Consider the following 25,277-nt stretch of genomic DNA (forward strand, 5'->3'; position numbering starts at 1 on the left):
AATTATTTCAGGTTCTGCCCTTTGATCTGATTTCCACCCAGATCTCTCGGTGCCTCTGGTGTCTTTACACATCCAATGTATTTCATGTGTGTGAATGTGTGCTTTTGGGCTGGTGTCTTTGTGAGGATAGGGTGTCCTAGTTAAATGGGAAAAAAGAAAAACTCTGGAACTGGTTATTGGTTGCCCAAGTGAATTCAAGGACTACAGGTAAGGTCTGTCACTTATTATATTCTGGGCAAATGTCAGGATTTCTCTTAATATTAAGGAAAAGCAAAGATTTGGCGTAATTTTAGAATTAAAACACTACAACAGAAAATAACTCTTTTAAAAAGTCTTTACAGTTTGTAAAACAGCAGGCTGTAACAGCACGGTGAACACAGGAGGTAAAACAATCATTAGCGCCATGTTATCAATTTATAATTTCTTTTATTTCAACACAATAAGGTGTAACTATTGTGTGGTTAGCACATTCTTTTGTGTGTATTTTTGCAAAAAACCCCAAAACAAAAGTATTTTCATACTAATGATGTAGAAATACATGAGAATGGTCTGTGAGGCTCATATTCCTGATGCAACTGAGAGAAGATGTTGTGTTCACCGTTTTCTTTCCCATTTGTTAAGAAAAGCCATAAATCAATGGCTAACGACTGACCTCTTACAGGACGTTGCTGTTTCTGCAATCAGCCTCAACTAAACACAAAACCTGTTCCCTCTGACTACGACTCAAATCTAAGAGTGTGTTAGCTTCCAGCTAAAGTCCAGGCCATTCGTTTGGTTCATTCCAATCATGTTTAAACAATGTCCACGACTTTATAATGAAGTATGATGAAGCCTAAGTAATGAGGTGGCAGTGAAAGGCCCTTGTATAGCTTTTCCCAAGCCCTTTAACACAGAGCCTTGACCTTTTTAACTAGCAGAATTAATTGGGCTGGGCTAACCTTTTAGAGCCTAGCTGTGAAATAAAACCAGTGTTCCCGGGTCGCCTCATTATACGTTCCAGCTTTAGAGTGTGAGTGCTCCTTTTTCCCCTATAGTTTGAGGACACACAGCAGCCGGTCAGCGGCTCAGATGGGGAATAAATTTCAGGTCAGTCCAATGAAGTCCGACACCTTTAAGCCTGTTTCCTTTAGACTCTCCAGCTGAAGACTTAAGGTCCTGTTCACTCTGTGAGAGCGAGTCATCAGTATGGTGCATGCAAATCATTTGCTGCAGTACAGTAAGTTTTTCTTTTTAGAAAACATTAAATCCAAGTATCATGGCTTCGGTGTGCTTTCAGTTAAATAATTAAAGCATCATTAATTTATCCTGAATCTTCTGAAAGCAAGAGGTCAGATACTGCTCAGAGGTCAAAAGGGGAAGAGAATAATAAATCGTTTCAGGACTTTCTGAAATCTCAACCTCAACCTTAACCTCAGCTCCCATCCAACAGGAACTCCCAAGGTGGATCTATCCTGGATGGATCACGTCCCATCACACTGTACCTAGGAGATATCCTAAGCTGGTTGGTATTCAGGCCAATCTGGCCACATTAAACTCAAAAGGTTCTTTCAGCTGTGTCAATATGATCAGTTATTCAGGTTTGTCACTAACTTGAGAATAGACCAATATGACCCGAGTAGATGCACTCTGCTTAATCAGATGTCTGTAGCATTACAGTTAAAGCGGTAGCTATAGAAACGGTTCCACATGTTCTGCCACCAGCTGGTGCCGACATGGATTGAGACAAAGTGTATCCATGGTCGTGACTGCAGCTACGACATGACAAAGTTATACTTCTGTTGCTGTACTTTGGTAGATTATGTCTATAACATAATAGTTTGGTGTAACACTAGGTTTGTATGAGTGTGAAGCCTTGACATTGTTGTGCCGAATGAGTGCTGTGTTGAAGCAAAGTATTTCTGAACTCCTGTGGTGCACTGGTAACACATTTGTCATGTTTCATAAAAGAACTGCAGGTCCTAACTGTGCTTGGCACTGTAAGACTTCCATGGGTAATGTTGAAGGGAACAGTGGAGAGCAGTTACAGTATGGAGCGACATAGCACCACAGATTCAACTTCAAATGCAGCTGAGTCACAGCAGTAACGCATCCGCAGCTTTAGCAGTCTGGCCCAGAAGAGCAGCTGCAGCTGTGCTCGCATACAGTCGCTGTGCACTGTTGCAGACTTCTGAAAGGAGTAATGAACGTGAAATGCATCATGCAAAGTGTTACATTCCCACTCATTCCTCTATCTGCATAGCCGTTCCCTATACCACAGTTGGCTGCTTTAACTAGAATAGATCAACTCTGGAAAAAAAAAACATATAAGGGAATGGAAAATGTGGAGGAGTGTGCAAACTTAAATGGTAGTAATGCAAAAGTATTTGCTTATTGTGACACCAGGCTCTGTAGTGCTGTTATGAGCTAAGAGCGCACGTCAGACACCGCTGTACATTTACAAGAGGACAGCAGGAGATGGTCTCTGTCTTAGTGACCAGTTTAGTAGCTGCAATCATTCAACTGGACCTCATATCAAGCTTGGTGTGTTTCATAGCTGATTACTTGAAAAACAGAAAGCTTGTATAATAAGGCGCACGTATTGAAATGTGTCAGACAAAACATTTAATTGCAGTAATATAAATTCGGATTGAATTAGCAAAGTATGGAACATAACCTGAACTGTGCTGCAAATAATATGACTGTAAAAAGTGAAGACGTCGCAAACAAGTCAGAGAAAAGACATTAGGGTTTTCCAGAAGTTAAGCTGGTTACACTTTGAAAGAGTTGGCTGATAGTTTCCCCAATGAAAAGGAATAGCTATCGAAACTTTTCCAAAAATGTCGGCAGCAAACACTGTTGAGACTTCAAGAAAATTCTCATTGAAAGTCTCAGGGAAAAAAAGAGTGATAAAATGAGGCCTGAAGAGACATTGTTTCTTTGGCCACTCAACATATCACACAGAGTGAAAGAAGTAAAATTTGTGCCGTCTTTTAGGGGGAAAAGCCACCTGTCTAGCACTTTGAATTGCATTAGATTGTCTTGCTCAGACAAAAGTGTAAAATACAATTTTAAATCAGCTTCCTGACGCTTTTGATTTTAGGGACTCTGCAGGAAATTAGCCAACAGAGACATTTGAAGCCCTGTATGCACATTTTCTCTAACTCCAGATTTCTGCAAAATTCAAATGACCCATTGTTAACAGCACCATGGTGTTAAACATGGGTTTGCAGGAATGCATTAGAAGAAAAGTGCACAAACAAGTGTGGAAGGAGCACCAATCCCAGACGTCTGGATAGTCAGGGTAATGTAACATAGATTTGATCAAATCCCACATTTATATATGTTAATTCATCTTTTTTATGCTCATTAATGACCCTAAATCAATCAAAAAGAACCCCACATTAAAGATGACAAAGTGGCAGTGTTTTTTACAGGATATACGAGGTATACAAGATGGTCACTACTACTAAGGGAGAAGAAATATCAGTAAACTATCCTAACTCAAGTAATAATTAGTAAAAGCAAAACTGCAAAACAACTGAGGAGAAAGGCAGGAGAAGAAGGGGGTCCAAAGTTGCTCTGACTTCCTGTATGCATGAAAATGTGCCTCTCCAGCCAATCACCAGAAGGGCTGAACCATCAAGAGAAAGACCAAGGATGAGAGAAAAAATCAGAAAGTAAATTTGGTTTTTAGCACCAGTTCACAGTGATAGTTGTCTGAAGGATCTATTACAAGACTCCACAACAGAAAAGAGAAAATGTGGCAGGATGCTTGTTTACATGAGTATGTGTTGTCCTGGAAGATGTTTAAACTACACAATCCTTAAAGGTTCCTTTGGCATTTAAAACGTGCATTTTTAAAAAAATTATGAAACGTGTTTTGCATCATCAAGGTGATATGTCACAGACACCGGCCTGTTTCCTGTTTATTCCATTTAGAGTCTTTATATTCTGACACTCGAGTCCTACTGCTTCACATACAAATCATGCTATTCAAGTTTTTGAGTACAGAGTGGTTCCACCTTTGGTGGACATTAGGACTGTCCAGTTCCCAGTTTAGATCTACTTTAAGATTGGGCTTAAAATTGTCCTTTTTCATAAAATGTATAGTTAGGGCTGGATCAGGTGACCCTGAGCCCTCCCGTAGTTATGCTGCTACAGGCTCAGGCTCATGGGGGACATCACATATCACTCTACATTTAAACATCAGTAAATAATTCTAAACTCTGGCTCTCTCCAATGTGTATCTTTGTCATATCTCCCCCCTTCACTTCATCCAAGCTTGGAAGATGGATGTCTTTTCCTGAGCCTGGTTCTGTCTGAGGTTTCTTCCTGTTGAAAGGGAGTCCCCCCCCCGCCCCCCGTGTCTTGGGCGACTATTGTTGTGATTTGACATTGCATATATAATATTTAAGTACTTCTTTTCTCCATGTTGCACCCAGTGTTTTCACACATGCCAAATCCCTCTTTAGCTCCTGGTCTGCACTGATTCAGTGACTGCACGGAAACCCAAACAGAGCATCTGCTTGGTCCACAAGCCAAGCATTTTGTCCACTGAACATCTATTTTTATTTTTCACATGTCACTGAGTGCTAATCCACCAATGAATGGTTTGGTTTTGACTCAGAATGATTATGGTGTGTGCAGTCACAAATGTACAGTCAGCACATGTGAAAAATCGATCAAGTCATGAAGTTTTCTAACCTAAAATGTACTGGGTTCAATTAAGATTCCAATAAATAAATAAATTACAAATGAATCCATTTGATCTATTTAACAAATTGTACTCCTGGTTTCAGATGTTGTTCATCGGTTTATTTGCAGCTGCACTGACTCATAGTCTGGTTTATTTCAAGGTATCCATTAAGGTAGTGGAAATTCAGAGTGGGTGGTACCTTTGAATTCTTGTTGGCATCTTTTCATCCAAGTTAATTTCCAGCCTGGGTTACAGAACCTGATTCACAAAGAGGAGCTGAAATCACAGACAACATGTTGAGGGCTTGTGTTGAAAATATTCTTGTTACTGTCAGTCAGAGTGTGTGTCTCTTAGCAAATTGCCGAACTATTAGCTTTTCTGTGTGACATCTTAAAAGGACAAAGGCAACAACATCTTCTCAGTTCTTGTTATTTTACAAGTTCTTTCCCCCTAAGGCTTTTAGAAAGAAGTTTATTCCAGTGGCACAAAGTGTTAGCCACAAAGTTACCATTTGAAATATTTTCTCACAACTACCTTATGAACAGAAAAGACTGTTACACTTGACAAGAAGCAGTGAGGCAAAAAATAGATAAAACTTTGTCAACTATGGAGTGAGTATGTCTTAAGAAATGTCAACTTTTGGTTTCCCTTTAAGTTTGTTGCTTATATAATACAATTGGAGGGTTTTTTTGGAGTTGTTGCAGTTTGTCTTTATTCTAATCACCCACAATCTGCAGCCGCATGAACCCCATAACCTCTTTTTTACCTTCGTTTGTTTTTATGGCCCAGAACCATTAGGTTCCTAACAGTCATCTGTAGACCACCACTCAAATCAGCAGACTTGCATGGCCCTTCTTCCATACTAAGTATTATTGAAGTAGAGTGATTATAAAAATCAAGTGGTAACCTCCCCGACTGAAGCGACAAAATCTGCAGTTCCTTTAACATTCACCTGAGGCTGGTTCCAAAACTCCGTCATTTTAAAATGTCCAAGTCTTCAGAAGTCAACATGGTTCCAGCCTGTTGCATGAATCCTTTTTGTTTCCATGGCCAATTAGACTGCAGCTGTGAGATATGTGGACAGTAACATCACGAAGAAGGAGAACAGGAAAATAGAAAAGTCTGATCAACTGGAGAATGACGACTTTGAGTGAGGTGTCCGGAGGTGACACCGGATGAGTGTGTGCTCTGGTTTGATGAAGGAAAATCACGTTTGCATGTTTCTTGGCTTTTAAAACACAGAGTTGCAAAGTTCCTACAGTTTGAAATAAAAAGCATAGATTAAAGATAAGTGTATATGTTCCAACATACAGGCACATAATCAACCATACGATCTATATTCATTCCAGTATACACAATTCCATACATGCAAATAGATACAAACTGTGTTTTAAAATTAACCTATAAAAATAAATCAGACTCTGCTGAGCTGATAGGCTGAGGAAGGCTGTTCCAACATGTGTGCACTACAAACTCAAAAGCGTGATCGCCTCTGATCTTAAAGTAAGGTCTGAGAATTCTGCATGAGTGATAAGGTCTCGGGAGCTCTGATATATATGAGGGCTGTCCATTATATGTTAATAATAGGTTTTGAAGTGGATTCTGATATTAGCAGGGGTCGGTATTTGTGTGTTTACACAGTTAAAGGGTTCAACTCACTAATTAGGCTTTCTGATGATAGCTGATAACCCACCACTCCGTGCTCTCAGTCACTTCTGACTCACAAAAATTAAGATTGTGAAGCGCAAAAAGTCACAAAACAACAAGTAAAAGTCAACAAACCAGTAGGTGACGCTATGTTTGCATTTTATCTATAGACAGCATGCAAATGAAAAAACAATGTGGTTATAAATTATTTCTTATTCTGAATGATTACATCCCATTCCAAAAACGTCTTATTTTCTGTTGTTTGTTTCTTGAATATTCCTACACTTTACACTTCCAGTCTGAAACTGTCAAAAATAACAAACCCACAGTCCATCAAATCCCGAGTGAAATAAAATGCACACCCTTCACGACTTTCACCTGCTTCTGAATTATAGATGTCTGCGTAGCACCTGCCATTTAAGGTGACTCTGCAAATCACGCATGACTAATTGCTGATGAGTTTTAAGCCATGTGTAACTAGGGGCCGTACAGCAAGCACAGCACTTACAGTATAAAATGACTGTGACCTTTTTAATCGTATTTAACATTCAAACTGAAAACTGACTTGTCACTTTAATATCCTGATAATAGCATTATTGTATTTTATGAATTGCAATAATTTACACATTAAGGGAAAACACTTAAAGCATACTTTATTGGAGTTTTAGCAATTCTGTTGAAATTGTTCAACTGCATGCTTTTTTTTGGACACTTTCACTTGGGTGGCGATTTCCTCGTCCCTGGCAGCCGATGGAATAGCAGCCTGCATTAACAGTGTGATGTTTAGTTCACAGGGTCTTAGCCAGGCTTATCCCTGCAGTGTCTGATGAGCTTCTTATTCCTACCAACCCACCCAGTAATATATATATTTATATGTTTGAGAGCAATTCCTGCTTCAAGAAGAGGACCGGTGAACAAGCTAAACCAGCAGCAACAGTATTAAACACAAACAAGCATCAAGCTAAATATATCAGCTGAAAGTGGAACTTTAAGCTCCCAGAAAGTGGTTAATATTTGGTCGTTCACTTTTGGCACGAGTGCAAGTTTTTCCACTGCGTATTACTTCATTGGCTGATTCATGCATGATTCATCCCAGAGCAGTAGTATTTATGGGCTGAATTAAACCTGACTGGGTAATTGCACAGTAGATATTATCTTTCTAAACAGAGAAAATACTCGCTATTTGCATTTTTTTAGGCATAATGAGTATTTGTCATTTGTAATTACATTGTCAAGTGGCACACTGATGCTCATGCCTTCACTAAATTCCAAGCGCTACACAAACTTTCGAATCAATCCACCTTCAAATTGTATGCCAGCTTTTGTCAGTACAATTCAGCTTGAAGAAAGAAAAAAAGCCACACAATTCTACTTTATATGCTAAAGATTTACTCTAGGTAAGAATGCCTTATCTATATGCAAATTATAAGTTATCAACTTCAATAACTGTTGAACGAGGTGTCTCCAAACATGCTACTGCCTTCATTTGTCAGGCTGCCAGGGTGGCCCAGTTTTTAATGCAAAGCATTCAATCTTGAGGGAGATGGCAGCAAACACAGACAAATAGTCCACAGAAGAAGGAGCGGATAGTTAAGAGCACAGAACGCCAGTGATGATAATGAGTCTTGTTTGTGTTGCCCACTTCATCTTTATAGCAAATGATAAAACTAAGCTAGTCAAAAGCAAATGAAAAACACCTCTGTAATGCTAATTGAAACTATTTCCCTTTGCAGTAAAGGGAACTGTGCAGTTTTAGAGAAACAGAGAAAAGATGTCCTTGAGAGTTTCATGAGACACAAAACTGTCCAACAAAGAGAAAAAAGTGGCATCATTTCAAAATAATGTCTGACATTTTATATATTGGTGGTCTGCTTAATATCACACAGAAGTTACTTCCTGTGGCCTCGGGACGGCTCCTTTCATAAGGCTTATTACAGGCACACAAACACACAGGAAACAATATCACTGAGCTTGGATTCAGATATGGAAATCGTACTGATCTGTTGGGCGGGCGCTGATACTGAACAGCGTTTGGTTCCTCTGTGAGCGGGGGAGGGGGGCAGGACACCCAAGCAAACGGCCATCATTTACACACATTTCATCCACACGTCTATTTTCTTACTAACAATATAACTTTTCTGCACTTTTCAATTCATAACAAATCTGTTTAATGTCCGTGGTGTTATTAGTGTGTGTTGTGGTAATTACCGTGTGTTTTGCACCCCTGTTTCATTGATTTCACATTACTCTTAATGCTTTGTGTGAAAACGTATTTGTCACGTCCGACTCGATGACATGTAACACTTCCACGCCCTGCTTGAGACTGCGTACTTTCACGCTCCTTTCCTGTTTTGTCCTTCAGTCATGACGATGATTCCCATTTTAATCTTAAGCCATTTTCCATTGTGGAGGACAAAAAATTTCAAACTTTTTGTCCAGGCCTTACACCCTATGCATATTCTCCTTAGTAGTAGTAAAAGCTTAAAAATAAGTCTTTTATGAAAACTGACGAACACACAAACCTTTCATATTTGTTCAATTAGGCTAAACTAGAAGGTTTCAAATGAAGAGCCATTTAGGAGCCGAATCTCTGGAAAGAGCTCCAATCACTAGTTTGAAGCGGGTCGCAAAGGGGCTTGCAGAAGCAACAGAACCTGCTGGCAGGCTAAAGCAAACTAATGTGACTTATGTGAGTTTGACATTTGGATGTGCAGAGAAGTAAAAGCCTGATTCCACTGAAGCTGTTTGATGAGGTCTTGTGTTAATAAATCTGTTTGATTTAAGTACATTTCTTGCACGAGGTCCCAACTTATTGGATCCCCAGGGTTGTTTTTATTAATTGTCTTTTTATTGATATTTGGGGTTGATGGAATCCTTTGCAGCATCATTATTGCAGGATTTTTAGTGATGCTGCTATATTGTATTTTTAATATTATACTTTTAATATTTCAACTCAGGGTGCCGACACTTCCCCTTTTGCAGATAAGAAAAGCTGGTTAAACATTTTAAATCAAGAATAATCTTAAAGGGAATAATAATGATTGCTTAAATCAAATATTTAAGTTATATTGTGCACCCTGTAGGCATTACGCCACTTGCATTTGGTTTATTTCATGTGAAATGCTTCCTGCAGGTGGGGCACTGGGCAATCAGAGCTGCACACCAGACACGATTGTGACTCCTCTGACTGGAATATTCTTGAACCACGCCTTAATTCCATGCCCCGCCTCCCCAAACAGCCTGTTAATTGACCAGCAGTGAAGTCATTTTATTAGCACATAGAAAACAAATGTTAACCAAAGTGCTGCACAATGTCAGACATCTTAAAACTAATTAAGTCTTTAAGAACCAATTAAACTGAAAAAATAAACAATGTAATTGATTAAAACAATTACTAACAAATTAAATCATTAGAAGAAATTACAAAACAATTAAGCCGGCACATCGTTTGTTGATCATCAGGGGTGATTAATACTGTACACATAAAATATGTGACATAACCCGGAGTGGAACCACTGTTTCCTGTCGGTGCTGCCACCAAAACTGTGTTTCCAGATAATCCAGATAATAATTTTGTAATATTCATAAAAACAATTACAATTATTAAAATAATGAATAATAATGGAGGTTAATTAATTATAACCCAAATCAACAAACATTAATAAACCTAATGTTTTTTTTAAATGCTAAAATACTAAAATCATTGTTTGGAAAAATCCCTGACTAAATGCTTCACCGTGGAACCAAACATTTCCTCGGGAAAAAAAAAATGTATTCATTTAGAGACACAGGAAAACAAGTTTTTTATTTTAAAATAAGGTAAAATTTTGGATCTTGTCGTAAACGTGGTGTAGAAAAGGTGTTTGCACTGCTGAGATGTTAAGCACCTTGAGGAGCAGTTTTCTGAAAATTGGCATGCCACTATATTTGTAGGGACCAACAGTCACTTATGGGAACAAAGAGCCCGTCCCCACGAGTTTGAGGCTCAAAATGTGGTTTTAGTGTCAGGGTCACAGTTAGTTATGGTTAGGCATTTTTGCTGGTTAGGGTACGCGGCTGGGGAAAGCATTATGTCATTAGACGTCCTCATTAAGATACGAAAACGAGCCTGTGTGTAAAAAAAAGAAATAAATCAAATAACAGCCTTACTGTTGGGTCTTTACCTCGTCATCTGGCAAATGAGAATTGCAGAGATTTTTTTATTGATGGTCGGATTGTTTGAATTCATACCTTATGTATGGAGTTGCACAGCTTGAAAACCTTCATTGCTTTCCACAGTTTTTCCTGGAGGCAACTGTGAAGTGGCGATTGATGATATGAATGGTGATTTTACAAAAATTGAAAAAGCTAATTATCCATAAACAGGATTTTAATGATAAAAATTAGTTTTAAGGAAGGAAACAGTAAAAGTACAGTATCAGCATCCTTTTGATTCATCGGTGTTGTCCTGTGCGCTGAAATATTAAAGCAATATTCAGCTGACTGTTATTAATCTAGTAAACATAAAAACAAAAGCAAGATCGAATGGTGACAAAATAGCGATCATAGAAACACTGTTTAATGTTTTAGCCCGTATGCATTTGAGAATATTCACATCTAGACATGCAACAGTGGAACAGAGTCTCTGCTTTCCCTTTTGTCTTCTGAAGCCTCCCTTTTTAAAATCCTTTCACCTCGTCTTGGACATCCAGGTTCAGTGTGAAGCTGTAGCGACTGGGGCGCCAGCACACACCTGCTGAGAAGAGCCTGGCTCCCTATTCTTCCATCTGTCTGCCTGCAGAAATTCAATCCATAAAGGCAAATTGTCACAGAAATCCGAAAAGGGAAAGAGTCTCTTTTTTCCAGCTGCTTTGAATTTCAGGGAGTTGCACATATCTAATTCACTTGGAGGCAAAATTGTTGAGATCCAACGAGTCTGAGGCAGATGATTTGAGCCTTAGAAGCCCTAAGAGCTCTAGTCCTTATCTGGTCCTCCTTCCCTCAGCAGACAGCAACTGTATGAACGTCTCCTCCAATCGTCTGTGCTGCAAACACTCTTATCGCCGCTCCGCTGCATACCTTCTCCCTCTGCTCTCAAAATTGAGCCACAATTCATTTAACTGCATGTTAACGGTTTCATCCCGAAACGTGATATGTGACATATCCATTTGGAAGAAAAGCTACTTGATATTTTTCCTATTAACACATAAGATCTCGTCCTCTAAATATGTTTTCTTTCTTTGTAAAGGTCACAGGATTGATGACAACATAAGCAAATGTTGCAAAACTAGCTATTCTCTCCATAACCATAATCTGTAACAGAACATCAACCGCACGGTGTCACCATATCTGTTTACATCCCTTAAGATAATCAGTGATACAGACGGACTTTTGCCATTACCTGGCTCTTCACAAATGTTGTAAAAGCTCATTTTCACAACAACAAAATCAATAACACTGGGAAGATAAATGCTTCAGAGCACTACAGCAGCTTAAACAATAATTTTGTTACAGTTGGCTTAAATTCCCTGCTTGCCTTCCACAAGGTTTATTAACAAAGGTAGAGTTTATCATGGTGTAGCACCCTGCAACAAATAAAACAAAGAGAGAAATGTGTTTGTGTGGCAGCACAGCACACTTTATCACCTTAATTGAGTGTATGCAGGCAGCTCGGGGCAACATTTCAAACACACACCTACACACATAGCTCAAAGCCGTTAAATGATATGAACTCAAACTGTAACTGCACATTTCTTGTTGCATGGAGGAATAATAGAAGAAATCTTGCATAAAATGCAGTTTAATGTTAAAACACCAATAATTAAATATTTCTCCGCCTGTGTATTTTGCTTCTCATTTCTTCCGCATTATGTGTGAAATAAATGCTACACAGTTCTAAATTACCTTGAAAAATGCAATCTTACCTTAGTCTGCAGTAGACTGCGCAGGTGAGTGAAATGTTACATTCAGCCACGTGTTAGCCCTTCACAGAATTCCATCCATTTTTAGCAGCTTATCAAATTTGGGGTGGGTGTGTCGGTGGGCGGGGTTGTGCCTTCACCTTTGGACTGGAATGACCTTGATACGACGCTAATCTAGCATGTGCCCACCAAACACCAGAGGATTAAAGGCCCAATGTGGTTGAACAATCATGAGCTTTAAAACTGTCACATTTACATCCAAATGTGACTGGTGAAAAGTTCTGTTTTACAGGATGCTGGAAAGTTTGCTAAGAAGACAAAGTTCGGGTGGTAGGTTTAGTACTGCACATGTACATGAAACATGAGGCAAACTCCCATTTCCTGGTTTAAAGCAGAGCAGCTTTTGAACTTGCCTCTGCACATTTCCTTCAGCCATGTTTTCCCAGATCAGAAGGAGGAAGACAGGCTAAAATAGCCCGTAGTGTTTTAGACTTTCTTTGAAAAGGTACAAGAACACAGCTCTGTTGTCAAGCTCCTAAGATTTTAACAGCTAATCACTCCAAATAACGTCTGACTCGACAAATGTAAGGAAATACCTCGATTCTGTCATAGCAAAGAGGCAGAAAAACCTAGTAGATTGCAGTGTTGTCACAATAATAAAAACAAATTTGAAAAACCGTTTGTATTCAGAAGTGTGATCAAATAAGAGGAAGGGAATTCCCAGTTTCCAATTTGTCAAAAAGGGAAACTAAATGAAGTTTTTTCCAAACAATACAGAGAAAAACTTGTTTCATAACAAATAGTTGGTAACCTGCTATTCTCACAATTTGGGTGTGTGGATGTGAAGAAAGAGGACCTAAATGCAGACCTGCGGAGGATTTATTTTGAAATGAGGGTGAACAGAAGATGACAGAGTGAAATGAATTAGACTGAACTGTGAACACGCGGAGGATCGACAATGATCACACAACAAAGTGCAGGAAACTAAGGCCCTAAATACAGAGGATGATGATGATTAGAAACACGTGAGTACATGGCTGAACCAAATCTAACTAATGACACAGACCCTATTAGAGCACTTCGCTCTCACACTGCAGGCCTACTTGTTGTTCCTAGAGTATTTAAAAGTAGAATGGGAGGCAGAGCCTTCAGTTTTCAGGCCCCTCTTCTGTGGAACCAGCTTCCAGTTTGGATTCAGGAGACAGACACTATCTCTACTTTCAAGATTAGGCTTCAAACTTTCCTTTTTGATAAAGCATGTAGTTAGGGCTGGACCAGGTGACCCTGAATCCTCCCTTAGTTATGCTGCAATAGGTGTAGGCTGCTGGGGGATTCCCATGATGCACTGGGTGTTTCTTCTTCAGTCACTATGTGTTAATAGACCTCTCTGCATTGAATCAGAGATGTTATCTGCTATCTATAATCTGTTATTAATCTCTGTCTCTCTTCCACAGCATGTCTTTATCCTGTCTTCCTTCTCTCACCCCAACCAATCACAGCAGATGGCCCCGCCCCTCCCTGAGCCTGGTTCTGCTGGAGGTTTCTTCCTGTTAAAAGGGAGTTTTTCCTTCCCACTGTCGCCAAAGTGCTTGTTCATAGGGGGTCATATGATTGTTGGGTTTTTCTCTGTATCTATTATTGTAGGGTCTACCTTACAATATAAAGCACCTTGAGGCGACTGCTGTTGTGATTTTGCGCTGTATAAATAAAATTGAATTGAATTGAATTGAAGTGAAACAGAACATAATTCACGTAGGAAACACATGGAAAATAAACAGTGATGAAGTGAAAACACTGGTTTAACGACCGAGGAACCCTAAAAACTATACAATATTTTTTCTTCTGGGAAATTATTGATGAGTGATGATTCTGATATTTCTTTTCATTTTCTATAGTATTCACCCTTTACCATCACCACAAGTGTAACATCTGTGGCTCTCTATGGTGGATCAGCCTTGAAGTTCAAAGGACCACTTTCAGTTAAATGGATAAAAAAATCTAATGTGCTAACATAAAAGTGTTAGCTGAAATGAAATACAATAGGAAAGATAACTGAGAAAGGAATCGAGTGATGAACTCTTCCAGACTAAAAGCCAAGTGCACATAAAGCCTCTCCATTCTCCACTTCAGTCTACTGGGATTTCAACATGATTTCTCAGCGATAATCATAGAGCACTTAGCTTTAGCATTTTATTTCAGTAGTTTAACAGTTACAGCTTCTTCTTGACAAATGCTCTCAAACTGTAGATGGGATAAGAAGTGTGGCTTTGGCTGGGCTACTTACCACTCCACTTCTGTTGGCTTTTAGCTGTTTAAACATTAACATGTTTAAAGATGACCTCAGCTTACAGCTAAATCCCATAAACCTTGTGACAGTGTAATGATGAGCAGTATCTCCTGTTCGACAAGTTTACTCTGGGTCCTTTCTGCAACACATGCTGAACTTAGCATGACGCCAGTTACTAGTTCAAAGTGATCCAAGCTTAGTTCTGTTTCATATTATTTTGTCACAGTGCTTCTGTTAACACAGAAGTTTGCTGTTTTTATTTTTTTAATTATTTCATTTACCAGTTCGTTCAACTTTAAATTAAAAAATGTATGTGTACACTTTCACAGAACAGTTTTTCAATATTCCCCATTAATTATACAAAATTAAATTAGTAATCAAATATTTAATTTAAGTTCAAACCAGTTCAGTTTTAGATATGAAGCACCAATCCACAACAGTCACCCCAAGGCTCATTATACTCTACAGTAAAGACCCTCCAATATTAGAAAGAAACTGCAACAATCATACAACCCCCTATAAAGAAGTACTTGGCAAAAGTAGGAAGGAAAACCTCCAGCAAAACCGGATTCAGGGAAGAGAGGTCATGTGCTGCGAGTCCGGTTTTCTAATGAATCAGAACTCTCTCTGAGTCTTTGGTTGATTAAGCCTCCTCCTCAGGCTGTGCTTTGAGGAGTCTGACAGTTAGGATGATTCTGGCTGAAATTCTGAGAAACGATTAAATAGTTTACTAATAGGAACTTAAAAGAGAGAGACCTATTGTTTAATAGTCCACATGTAATTAGAGTATTAATCGATTAAAGATTAAAAATGTAATCTACTCTTGGGTGGAGTTGAGAATGTTGTTAATTTGTGAATTTTTATATTTAACTTGTTTTTTGTTGTTTTTTTGGTTTATATTTGATGCTATTGGAGACAAGACACAGTCTATGTGGGGACGAGGTTTTGGGGGTGATGACATGAAGACAGAACTTGCATAGAGCCATGTGAGACTGCAGCTCTGTTTGCAGGTCCCTACTCTGTCGCATTTTGGGGTGTTTAATAAAATCAGACAGATTTCTAGAAATGAGAGCTGTGCCATCTAATGTGTGATAAATGCCATCTCTGAATAAAACCAGATTTCCCCCCAAAAGGTTTCTAATTATCGATGAAGCACATGTTTTGGGGGTTTTAGGACATCACTCAGGCAGCCGGCGATTCAAGAAGAACATGCAACTAACTACTAGTCCAACTGGGGAGGGGGCAGTAACATTGTTTTAGCAAAATTCAGCATTCATTTTAGTGATTGTGTTAAAGAGAGGACCATCACCTATGAGCAAATAGTAGGCAACAGTGGGGAGAACGAACTCCCCTTTAACAGGAAAAGACCTCACAGAAATAGCTCCAGAAAGCTGCAGGAGAGAAAAGAAGGGCAGAGAGATGAAGAACAAGAATCACTGGACACTCATCACACACATGCGTACAACGCAGAAGTCCATCTGAACTACACAAAGTAATCAAACTGAGTCCATGCCTCTAAGAGCTAAGTGTTCTGTCAGGGGAACACCAGACCATGACGATTCTAAGATATCTGTGGAAATGAATAATAGTAAAAGTATTTGATCAATATCTCTGAATACAACGTTAAACTGAAGGCCAATTGCATTGTAAAGGGCTTTAAACGTAGCACATGTTTGAATGTGGTTTTCTGGTCTTGCTTTGTATTCAAGTCCCTGCTTTCAATTTAAGACAAGAAATCTTTACACCACCTGAGGTCATATGAGGACAGGTCATCAAGGAAAAGCTCGTATTGTCCATTAATAAAGCGATAAGAGCCCATTATTGTGTTTTCTCTTAATCTCTGTCAAAGACCACAACACACACACACACACACACACACACACACACACACACACACACACACACACACACACACAGTGATGCAAACAGGCACCTATTCATCAACAATCAAGGGCATGAAATCAATCTCAGTGCATAACTCGAATGAGTTCGCTACTCAGAATAAAATGTTCATCCTGAGACGCTCACATGACAATGATTGTAGCGTAGGCAAAAAAACCTCATTTTACCAGACATGTCTTCTTCATTGTGTGGAGAGAAGCCCTGCGGGACTCAAGGTTACCCTCTATCATTGGAAGAAATCATTAAGGCAGGACAGGGAGACAAATCTGCCGAGCCGGGTACCGTTTCCTCAGCATCACGGCCAATCTGTTTATCGGTATCCTAACGATTTGCAGTGAACGGATGTTGTCATGGCGAGGCCAGCTTTTTCAGCCCTTTTCTCCTTGCACAATTGGCTGTTCAGCACATTTAGAACACATTAAAATGAGCTCGGCAGCTCCCCTGATGTTGCCTTCTTCTGCACCATGCGCACTGGTGTGTGGCATATCATAATAAGTTGATGTCCATCAAAGCTCTGAGCTCATATCTCTCAGTGCAATTGCAATATTCACAGTAAAAAAAAAGTTTCACATCACGTTGAATAGTATGTAAATGCTAGATTGGGGAAAATTGGAAGCTATTCTGTGAAAGACCTGAGTCAGTCTTCCCAGGTCTCAGGTGAGCATACCGGTCTGAACTGTGCAGCCTCTTCACTCAGCAGCTCTACTTAGCAATGCACAGGGGGAAAAAAAGAGTTCATTTTCAGACGTTTATTACATTCTTTAACTTGATCTTCTCTCTGGCATCAAATCTTTTGCAATTAACAAGTTATTTGTATTTCTTTATTGCCAACTTGACAGCTCCCTGAAGTTCATTTTCTCCCGAGAGCTGCAGCTACACTCTCTGCGATGCCTCCATTGATTACAGAGGCTGATAGGACTGTGCCTTTAGGGATAACAGCGGCACGCTTGTCGTTCCCCCGGGTGCTGTCCGCACTCTGCTCTCTGTCAAGTGGAAGGTTGCATGTAGTGTTTAAGGTGCGCGCATGTTTTTAAACGGCAAGTCAGACAGTATGAGGTTGAATAACCTGCACAAGGATAACCTGAGGTGGGAGGACGACTGCAGGGCAGAGAAATAAGTGTGCAGCGGCCATCAACGCTGCTTGTGTCAGCGTCTCAGACTTTTGTTGCCATGATGCCAGGTCTCTCTTGAAAATGAGATTTTTAATCTCAATGAGATTTTTTACCTGGATAAATAAAGGACTAATAAAAATGCTTCCTTTCTCCGACTGCTTCATCTTTCTTCTCTTTAGTCTTCCTCTTTCGCCACCCCCTTTCTTCCTTTGTATCCACATTTTGTTTCTCTTTTATTCTATTTTACTCGTTGGCCCTCCCATCCTCACTCATGCTATTTTACCAGCTACATTAATGTCAAATTTGTAATTGTTGCGTGCTTTGTTGTGTAATTGCGTGGTTCTGCACTGTTTGGTAACAAGGAGCAGCTCATGCTTATTAAAGAAAAGTAAAACTTGGCAGATTCAGGTCAGCTTATATGTTTATGATGAATCTGGGAAAGAACTCATGCTGTTGGATGTCCAAATATACGAAGCACAACCTGGTATGTTCCTGTTAGTGATCTGTGCACACAAATTAAAGTTTCTGAATTTCTGAATTAATGACATCAGGTCACAACTGATTAACGTGTTTGGTGGTTACGTGCTGATTAGAGCTGTTATTGTTGTCAGCAAATTTTATTAGCTGGTTAGATTCGCTGCAGAACAGGAACGTAAGAATTTTGCATCATTTGTTAATTCCCAGGTCAAGAATATTAGCAAACTATGAAATTATGAAAAGCTAGAAAACAGCTAATGAATGGACCAAGGCTGAAATCAAAGTACGTCTGTCTCTGTCCAAGATGAAACAAAACTGCTTTAAACTTGAGATGAGAGAAATCAAAAATGTCCTTTTTGATTTCACTGCATTAACCTCCTAAGACCCAAACTCTTCCACGGCATGCATTTTTAATTTCTCTTTGATATTTGGGCTGATTGGGACCTGGTGAATGTAAACACAAAGAATTACCAGATTTTTTTTTTTTTTACCTGATTTTTGTGTCTAAGAAAAATGAGAGCCACATATGAGGATATTCGTTAAAAATTTCGATAGAGCAGTAGCAGTATAATGTCCTCGTACATGGATATCAGGCCCTTGTAGAGCAAAATTGAGTATTTTGGTCTAAATAGCCCAAAATGTGATGTCCACATATGTGGACGCCAGGTCCTAGGAGGTCAAAGTAAATTCAGTTTGATTTTTGATCCGTTTTGCTTTCACTGCTACTGGAGAGCTGGTTTCTACTTTAAGGTTTGTAGGTTGGATGAATGTATTGGTAGTTGGTGATGGATCATTTAAAAAAAAAAGGATAATTATGAATCCCACAGTGGGAAAATTTCACCACACAGTAGTACTTCCTTCAAAGTAATTGGACTAGAAGTAGCGAGCCACTGGTTTATATATTTTGTGTCTGGATAAATAGACCAAAAATTGGCCATAGTGAAACACAAACAGTGTGCTTCCTGATTGTCTGATTTTTGTCAGATTCTTTAATCTAGACAAGAAAATGACCAAAGGCTGTTTTTCTCAAATGTTTTATGCAGTCACAGTAATTTCTAAAGGAGCGCCTGTAGCCCTACTGTGCTTCTACTGCATGCAAACATGAGGCTTATATCATAGTGAAAGAATACTGGAGTATGGTGCTGATATTATATTTAGCACTGTGAGAATTCAGTGTGAATTCCACATTTCTTCTGTGACCACAAGCTTTTTCCGACACTATAAATGCGGCACTCGGCAATCAGTGGACTTCAAGGCCAGTTGAAATGATCGAGTTAAAGCCCGGCCGGATTTCCTGCATTTGGAATGTCCAAATGACTCTGGTGGAACTAGTCAGCAACAGAAAGAGATATTTTTTGTACATTTGTTATCATGTTCAGAGATGACGTACTGCAACATACACTTCAAATATAACACACGCTTGGATCTGTGTTCATTTATTACCTGCATCACAAATGAAAGCTGTTTGGGACAAAGTCAGACAAACAAGATAAAACTGAAGCACAGACACAGGATAAGAAACGCTACAGGTTCCAAGCATATCTTCAGTTTTTATAGCTGTCTGGGACCTCTGCTTATCTGTTGGGTTGCCTCTTTATGCATTCCTCTCTCTCTGAGATTTCCTATAAATATTCCTGGAGTTTTCTTTCACTGTTGTGAGACTGTAGACAGTTTAACCAGAATTTCACCAGTTACTTTAGCAATACAAGTTACATATTAGCGTACATGAAATTATGATAAATGCCACAGTGACATATGTATGCATTAAAAATGTAAATGTAAGTCAGCAACCAGTCTTGGCTTCAGCAGCAGAGAAAGGGAGGCCTCCTTACTTCATCCCTTGCTGAAGGGATTTAGCAGCGCTTCAGTTGTTCATCTCCGTAGTTGGTCCACTGCACAGCTCCATTTGTAGCATCAACTGTCTGAATGCACAGCTTGTTAGCGGCTCCAGGCCAGCGAGCTTGCTGCGGTGCAACGGAGACGCAAGCAGGAAAGCAGCAGGCCCACCGGCACCACTGGCCCTGCCTTAATGGTCATCATAGCAGACAGGTCAGATGCTGGATGTGGGGAGAGAGAGAAAGAGGGAGAGATGAAATTGGGAGAGATGGGGAGACGAACACAGAAAGCAGAGATGGCAACAGCATGACGCATCTTTGATGATATTAAAAACAAAAATGAAAAAACAGACTTCCCAGGGCCCTCTGTCTATCAAAATACTCCCTTTGACACAAAAGGCCAGGAGAACTGTCAAATTAATGTGGGCTCTGGGCTAAAGGGTGCTAAAGAAGAGTGAGTAGTGTGAATTGTGAGGGTGAGGATTTTCTGCATAGAGCCAAAGTTGCTGTACCTGACTATCTCTAAGAAAAGTAAGACGGAGCATGACCCTGAGGTGCAAATATGAAATTGAAGTTCTGAAAGACACATGGGATTATGGGTTTAAAGAAGAGCAATTTAAGCCTCTATATGAAAAGTTACTGAGTTGATCCAGCGAAGGTCACCCATTTTGGTAGTGCATTGTGCTGAATTCTTTCTAGCTACTCTAGCAGCATGGCTGCAGGTATTGCAATATCAGTGGGATATGTGCCAAAGTGGAGTATCAGCTAAGTCTGATGGACAGATTGCTTCTTCACTATAGCTAACTGCATGGGACTCTACCAAAGGCTGCAGTAACACATTGTTACCGTACCTCAGTGAGACCGAGGAGGTCATTGTGGATCGCAGGAGGTCCAGGAAGACAGAACACGCTCCTCTCCTCATACACGGAGATCAGTAGAGCGTGACCTGACCTGGTCCCTGAACACTTCACACCTGGTGAAGAAAGCCCAACAAAGGCTCTTCTTCCTCAGGAAGCTAAAACGGACCGGACTCTTTTCTGGCCGCTTGTGAACGTCTACAGAGCCACAACAGAAATCATCCTCTGTCTTAGTATGACAGCGTGGTACAGCAACTGCACAGCACGAGACAGAAAGAACTTGTCCCGGGTGGTGAAAACAGCACAAGGGATTGTGGGAAGTCCATGTCCACAGTTGGACTCGTCATATGCAAAAAAGGGCCAGATGTATCGCTGCAGACCCGACACACCCTGGCAATGGACTCTTTATACTGCTCCCTTTTGAATAGCAGTACAGGAGACAGCTTCTTCCCCCAAGCTGTGAAATCATATCAATTCTGTGAGTTTTGCACATATTTATTCTGCACATCTGCACACATGGATAGTGTCCATTCAGTTGTTTTATAGTCCTGCTTTTTTATAGTGTCTCTCTCTTTTGTGTGTATGTATGTAGATATATCTATGTGGTGTGTGTGTGTGTGTGTGTGTGTGTGTGTGTGTGTGTGTGTGTGTGTGTGTGTGTGTGTGTGTGTGTGTGTGTGTGTGTGTATGTACACAGCAAAAACTCCAGTGTTAAATTAACACTACAGAGTGTCTATGTGTGTCCACACTGTTGAGTGTTAAATGAACACTTTTGACAGTGTTGTATTTGTAAAAGTAACCTAGTCAGTTTTCAAGATTTACAATGACTAACACAGAGCAGTGCTGATTTTCTGAACACTGGAAAATAACTCAAAATGTTAGAAATATTCCAGTGTTAGAAAATCAGCACTGCTCTGTGTTAGTCATTGTTAATCTTGAAAACTGACTAGGTTACTTTTACAAATACAACACTGTCAAAAGTGTTCATTTAACACTCAACAGTGTGGACACACATAGACACTCTGTAGTGTTAATTTAACACTGGAGTTTTTGCTGTGTATGTAACAGGGTGAGCTGAGTGCCCCTCCTCTTCTGTACACATGTTGTTGTGTGAACACATAATGACAATGTAAGGATTCTTCTTCTTACCAGGACTACTTGGGTGGATGTTAGACTGAGCAGATGGAAGAAATATGAATGGATTGCACTAGTTTTCATCTCAGCAACATGTCCAGGTTTCTACCAAAGGAAGATTTCTCTGGTTTGGATATTGTACTGCTGGATTGCATCTGTCTTATTCACCGAGAGACGGCTGTTCCTGTTTGAATCATTTGAATAAACACACGGTTGGGTTCCTCCTTTAGCTGATGCAGAGGTAATTCAAATGACTGTGGTAACTGCTACAGATAATTAATGGATCCTGACGACCCTTTGCACAACTTACTGGACATGCAGGCGAACATTTTCTCCGACATCAGCTTCAGCTCTGTAGCCACAAGGACAGATAAAGAAAATCAAAGCATAATAACTGATTTGATAACTGTAAATGTGATCATGTCTGTAATTGTAGTATCCAGACAGACGAGTTATTAAAGACAAAACAATGTAGTCCTGTGTAGAGCTGTCATAAAAGAAGAAACTAAGCAAAGAGGTGAAAAGAATTTTTGTACAGGCTGTTAAATTGCTTGTTTATTGTAGAGAGTATTTTCTTTTAACTTTAAAAAGAAAAAATGTTTGATTTCTTCTAAATAGACGACAAAGCTCCACAGCCCTTCTTTACTGTCTTTAAGAGTCTGCAACGATGAATCGTTCACACTCTTCCACTGTGTTCGGTGCAAAACTGAGGTCTCTAATGTTTGTGAGTTATTTCTTAAGATAATTTCCATTATCCCTTTATTTATGTAAACAAAATCTATCACAATAAAGAGGCAATATAAACACTTTATATTGGAGTAGAGTAACAGCACTGGTTCAAATCCACCTCCTGCAGGAATTGGGCAAATAGAAACAAAGTTCTGGGAAGTAATTCATTCAGCCTGCAGAGACCAAAAAATGAAAAATAAATAAATAAATCAAAATAGCATGTTCATAATGTTGTAATTACCATAAAGTTACTCAGCCATGTAGAAGTCTAAACAGCGTGGTAGGAGAGAAGACACGCTGGGCACCAGTGTTTGTTTTCTGAGGATGAGCGAGACAAAGACTAAAACAAACAGCATCTGTTAACAAAGGCAAACTGTATGACCCACTTAGAGCAGTGTTCCGAAGACAGAGGTCCTCTCCTCTATGTTCTGCTCACTCTGCACTTCAAAGTTGCTCTCTCATTACTCCTTTTTGAACCGGGCCAACTAGACGCTCCACTGATTCTCCCCTTTAGCCGCCATCCCCATCACGCCGTCCGAGTCCAGATGGAACTAAACGCAGAGCGGGCATTTGCACTTTCTGCAGGGTTTTGGACATCTGCGTCAGGCTTTGAGTCCACTTTGAGCACACTTCCTGGCTTAAGAAAGCTTTGATATTGCAAACAGCAGGCAAAGAGCCACAAGTAGCAGTCGTATGCAGAGCAACTCCACTGCTAAAGCTTTAAAATCAACCAATTAGGATGGAAATGGAATCAGGACAGTTGCCACTGTGGTGCTAAACAGAAAACTGATAAACAACCCACCTGGAGATACTAGCAGCATTCAGGTGGGGCTAACAACCAGAGAAACCTGAAACAAATTAGGTCCTATTTAAAGAGCGGTGACATGGCTGAGGTGTTGCTTTGTTGCTGCCTTTGTTGCTGAGATGAGAGAGAAACCTGAGGAGTCAGAGCAGGGGAGAGAGTGAGAAATGTAAAATGGAACAACTCCCTGGGGCATGAACATTCATATTAGCAAGAAACCTAAAAGGGATTGTTGAAGAAATATAACAGCCATTAGCTGTGCAGAAAGTGGCTGACAATGAGAAACCCATTTTCCTTTGGTGTATGACCGTCCCTCAGAATAGAAAGAGTCCTGTGGAGGAAAACAGTCCAGGGTCGTGGAGGAGGAGGAGGCGTGTGTGTGTGTGCAGGTGTCATGGAGAGGTTACTAAATAGGCAGTCTTCGACACTGGTTAGCTTATTAAACTCACTAAAATAGCCATGAAGCACACAGCAGAAGGAGAAACAGTAACAGGCGGTTAGTTCCCCCGAAAATTATTGACTGCAGGGATTTTCAAGTACAGCTGACCTTCAAATTACATGTTTCTTTGCACGAGTATTGTGATTACTGCACAAGCCCGACTACCTAAGCTGAGGATGGATACAGGTAATTATGAACAACCGAGTTTAGAATATACCAGCAAAATTATATGCAATTTACCAAGTGAGACAATTTACCATTGAGCTTTAACTGGCACCAAGAAACAGCAGCATTTTGATGCAGGGGCGATTTTAGCCCCTGAAGATGAAGATGAAGCCCTGACCTTACTCTTCGGGAAGGCTGGAAGTTCATTTTGAATAATTTTGAATCAAAATGAATCAAAGCACCCCCAAAGATTTCTTACTTTTTTTTGACAATATTTGCTGTTTGTGTGACACACTACTAAAAATATAAAAAGCATACAGTACTTGGTTGAGACGGAACATTCTAACAACAAAAGTATAGATAACCCCCCCCCCCTCCCAAAATGGTTTGTTCCAGCTCGGCCCCACTCTGGCTCTAGGGTCGTTGCTGCCAGAGCGATGGTAGCTGAGACGCAGCGGAGCGGAGGTGGAGTGCCCGGATTAAAACAGGACATATTAGCAGCATTTAACCTTCAGTTACTCTTTATGTAGTTAGATAGGAGTCATGTTTCTTTTTAGCTGAAAAACCTTACACCCAGGTAACCTGCAGTGTTGAAAACGCGTTTTCCAATGATGTTTGCTACCCTACAATCCGTCCTACTCTGTAGTAAAATCAGCGACATTTGACCGTCCTGTTGCTCCCACTGAAATGTCCATCCATCCATCCATCCATCTTCATCCGCTTTATCCGAGGCCGGGTCGCGGGGGCAGCAGCCTAAGCAGAGAAGCCCAGACCTCCCTCTCCCCAGCCACCTCCTCCAGCTTATCCGGGGGAACCAAATGCGTTCCCAGGCCAGCCGAGAGATATAATCTCTCCAGCGTGTCCTGGGTCTGCCCTGGGCCTCTCCCGGTGGGACATGCCCGGAACACCTCACCCAAGAGGTGCCCAGGAGGCATCCTTGTCAGATGCCCGAACCACCTCAACTGGCTCCTTTCGATGTGGAGGAGCAGTGGCTCTACTTTGAGCCCCTCCCGGATGGCCGAACTTCTCACCCTATCTCTAAGGGAGAGGCCAGCCACCCTTCGGAGGAAGCTCATTTCTGCCGCTTGTATCCGCGATCTCGTTCTTTCGGTCACTACCCACAGCTCGTGGCCATAGGTGAGGGTAGGGACGTAGATCGACCTGTAAATTGAGAGCTTCGCTTTTACACTCAGCTCCCTCTTCACCACGATGGACCGGTGCAGCGTCCGCATCACTGCAGCCGCAGCACCAATCCGTCTGTCGATCTCTGGCTCCCTTCTCCCATCACTCGCGAACAAGACCCCGAGATACTTGAA

This window comes from Oreochromis aureus, linkage group 6 (assembly GCF_013358895.1).
Source record: "Oreochromis aureus strain Israel breed Guangdong linkage group 6, ZZ_aureus, whole genome shotgun sequence".
Lineage (NCBI taxonomy): Eukaryota > Metazoa > Chordata > Actinopteri > Cichliformes > Cichlidae > Oreochromis > Oreochromis aureus.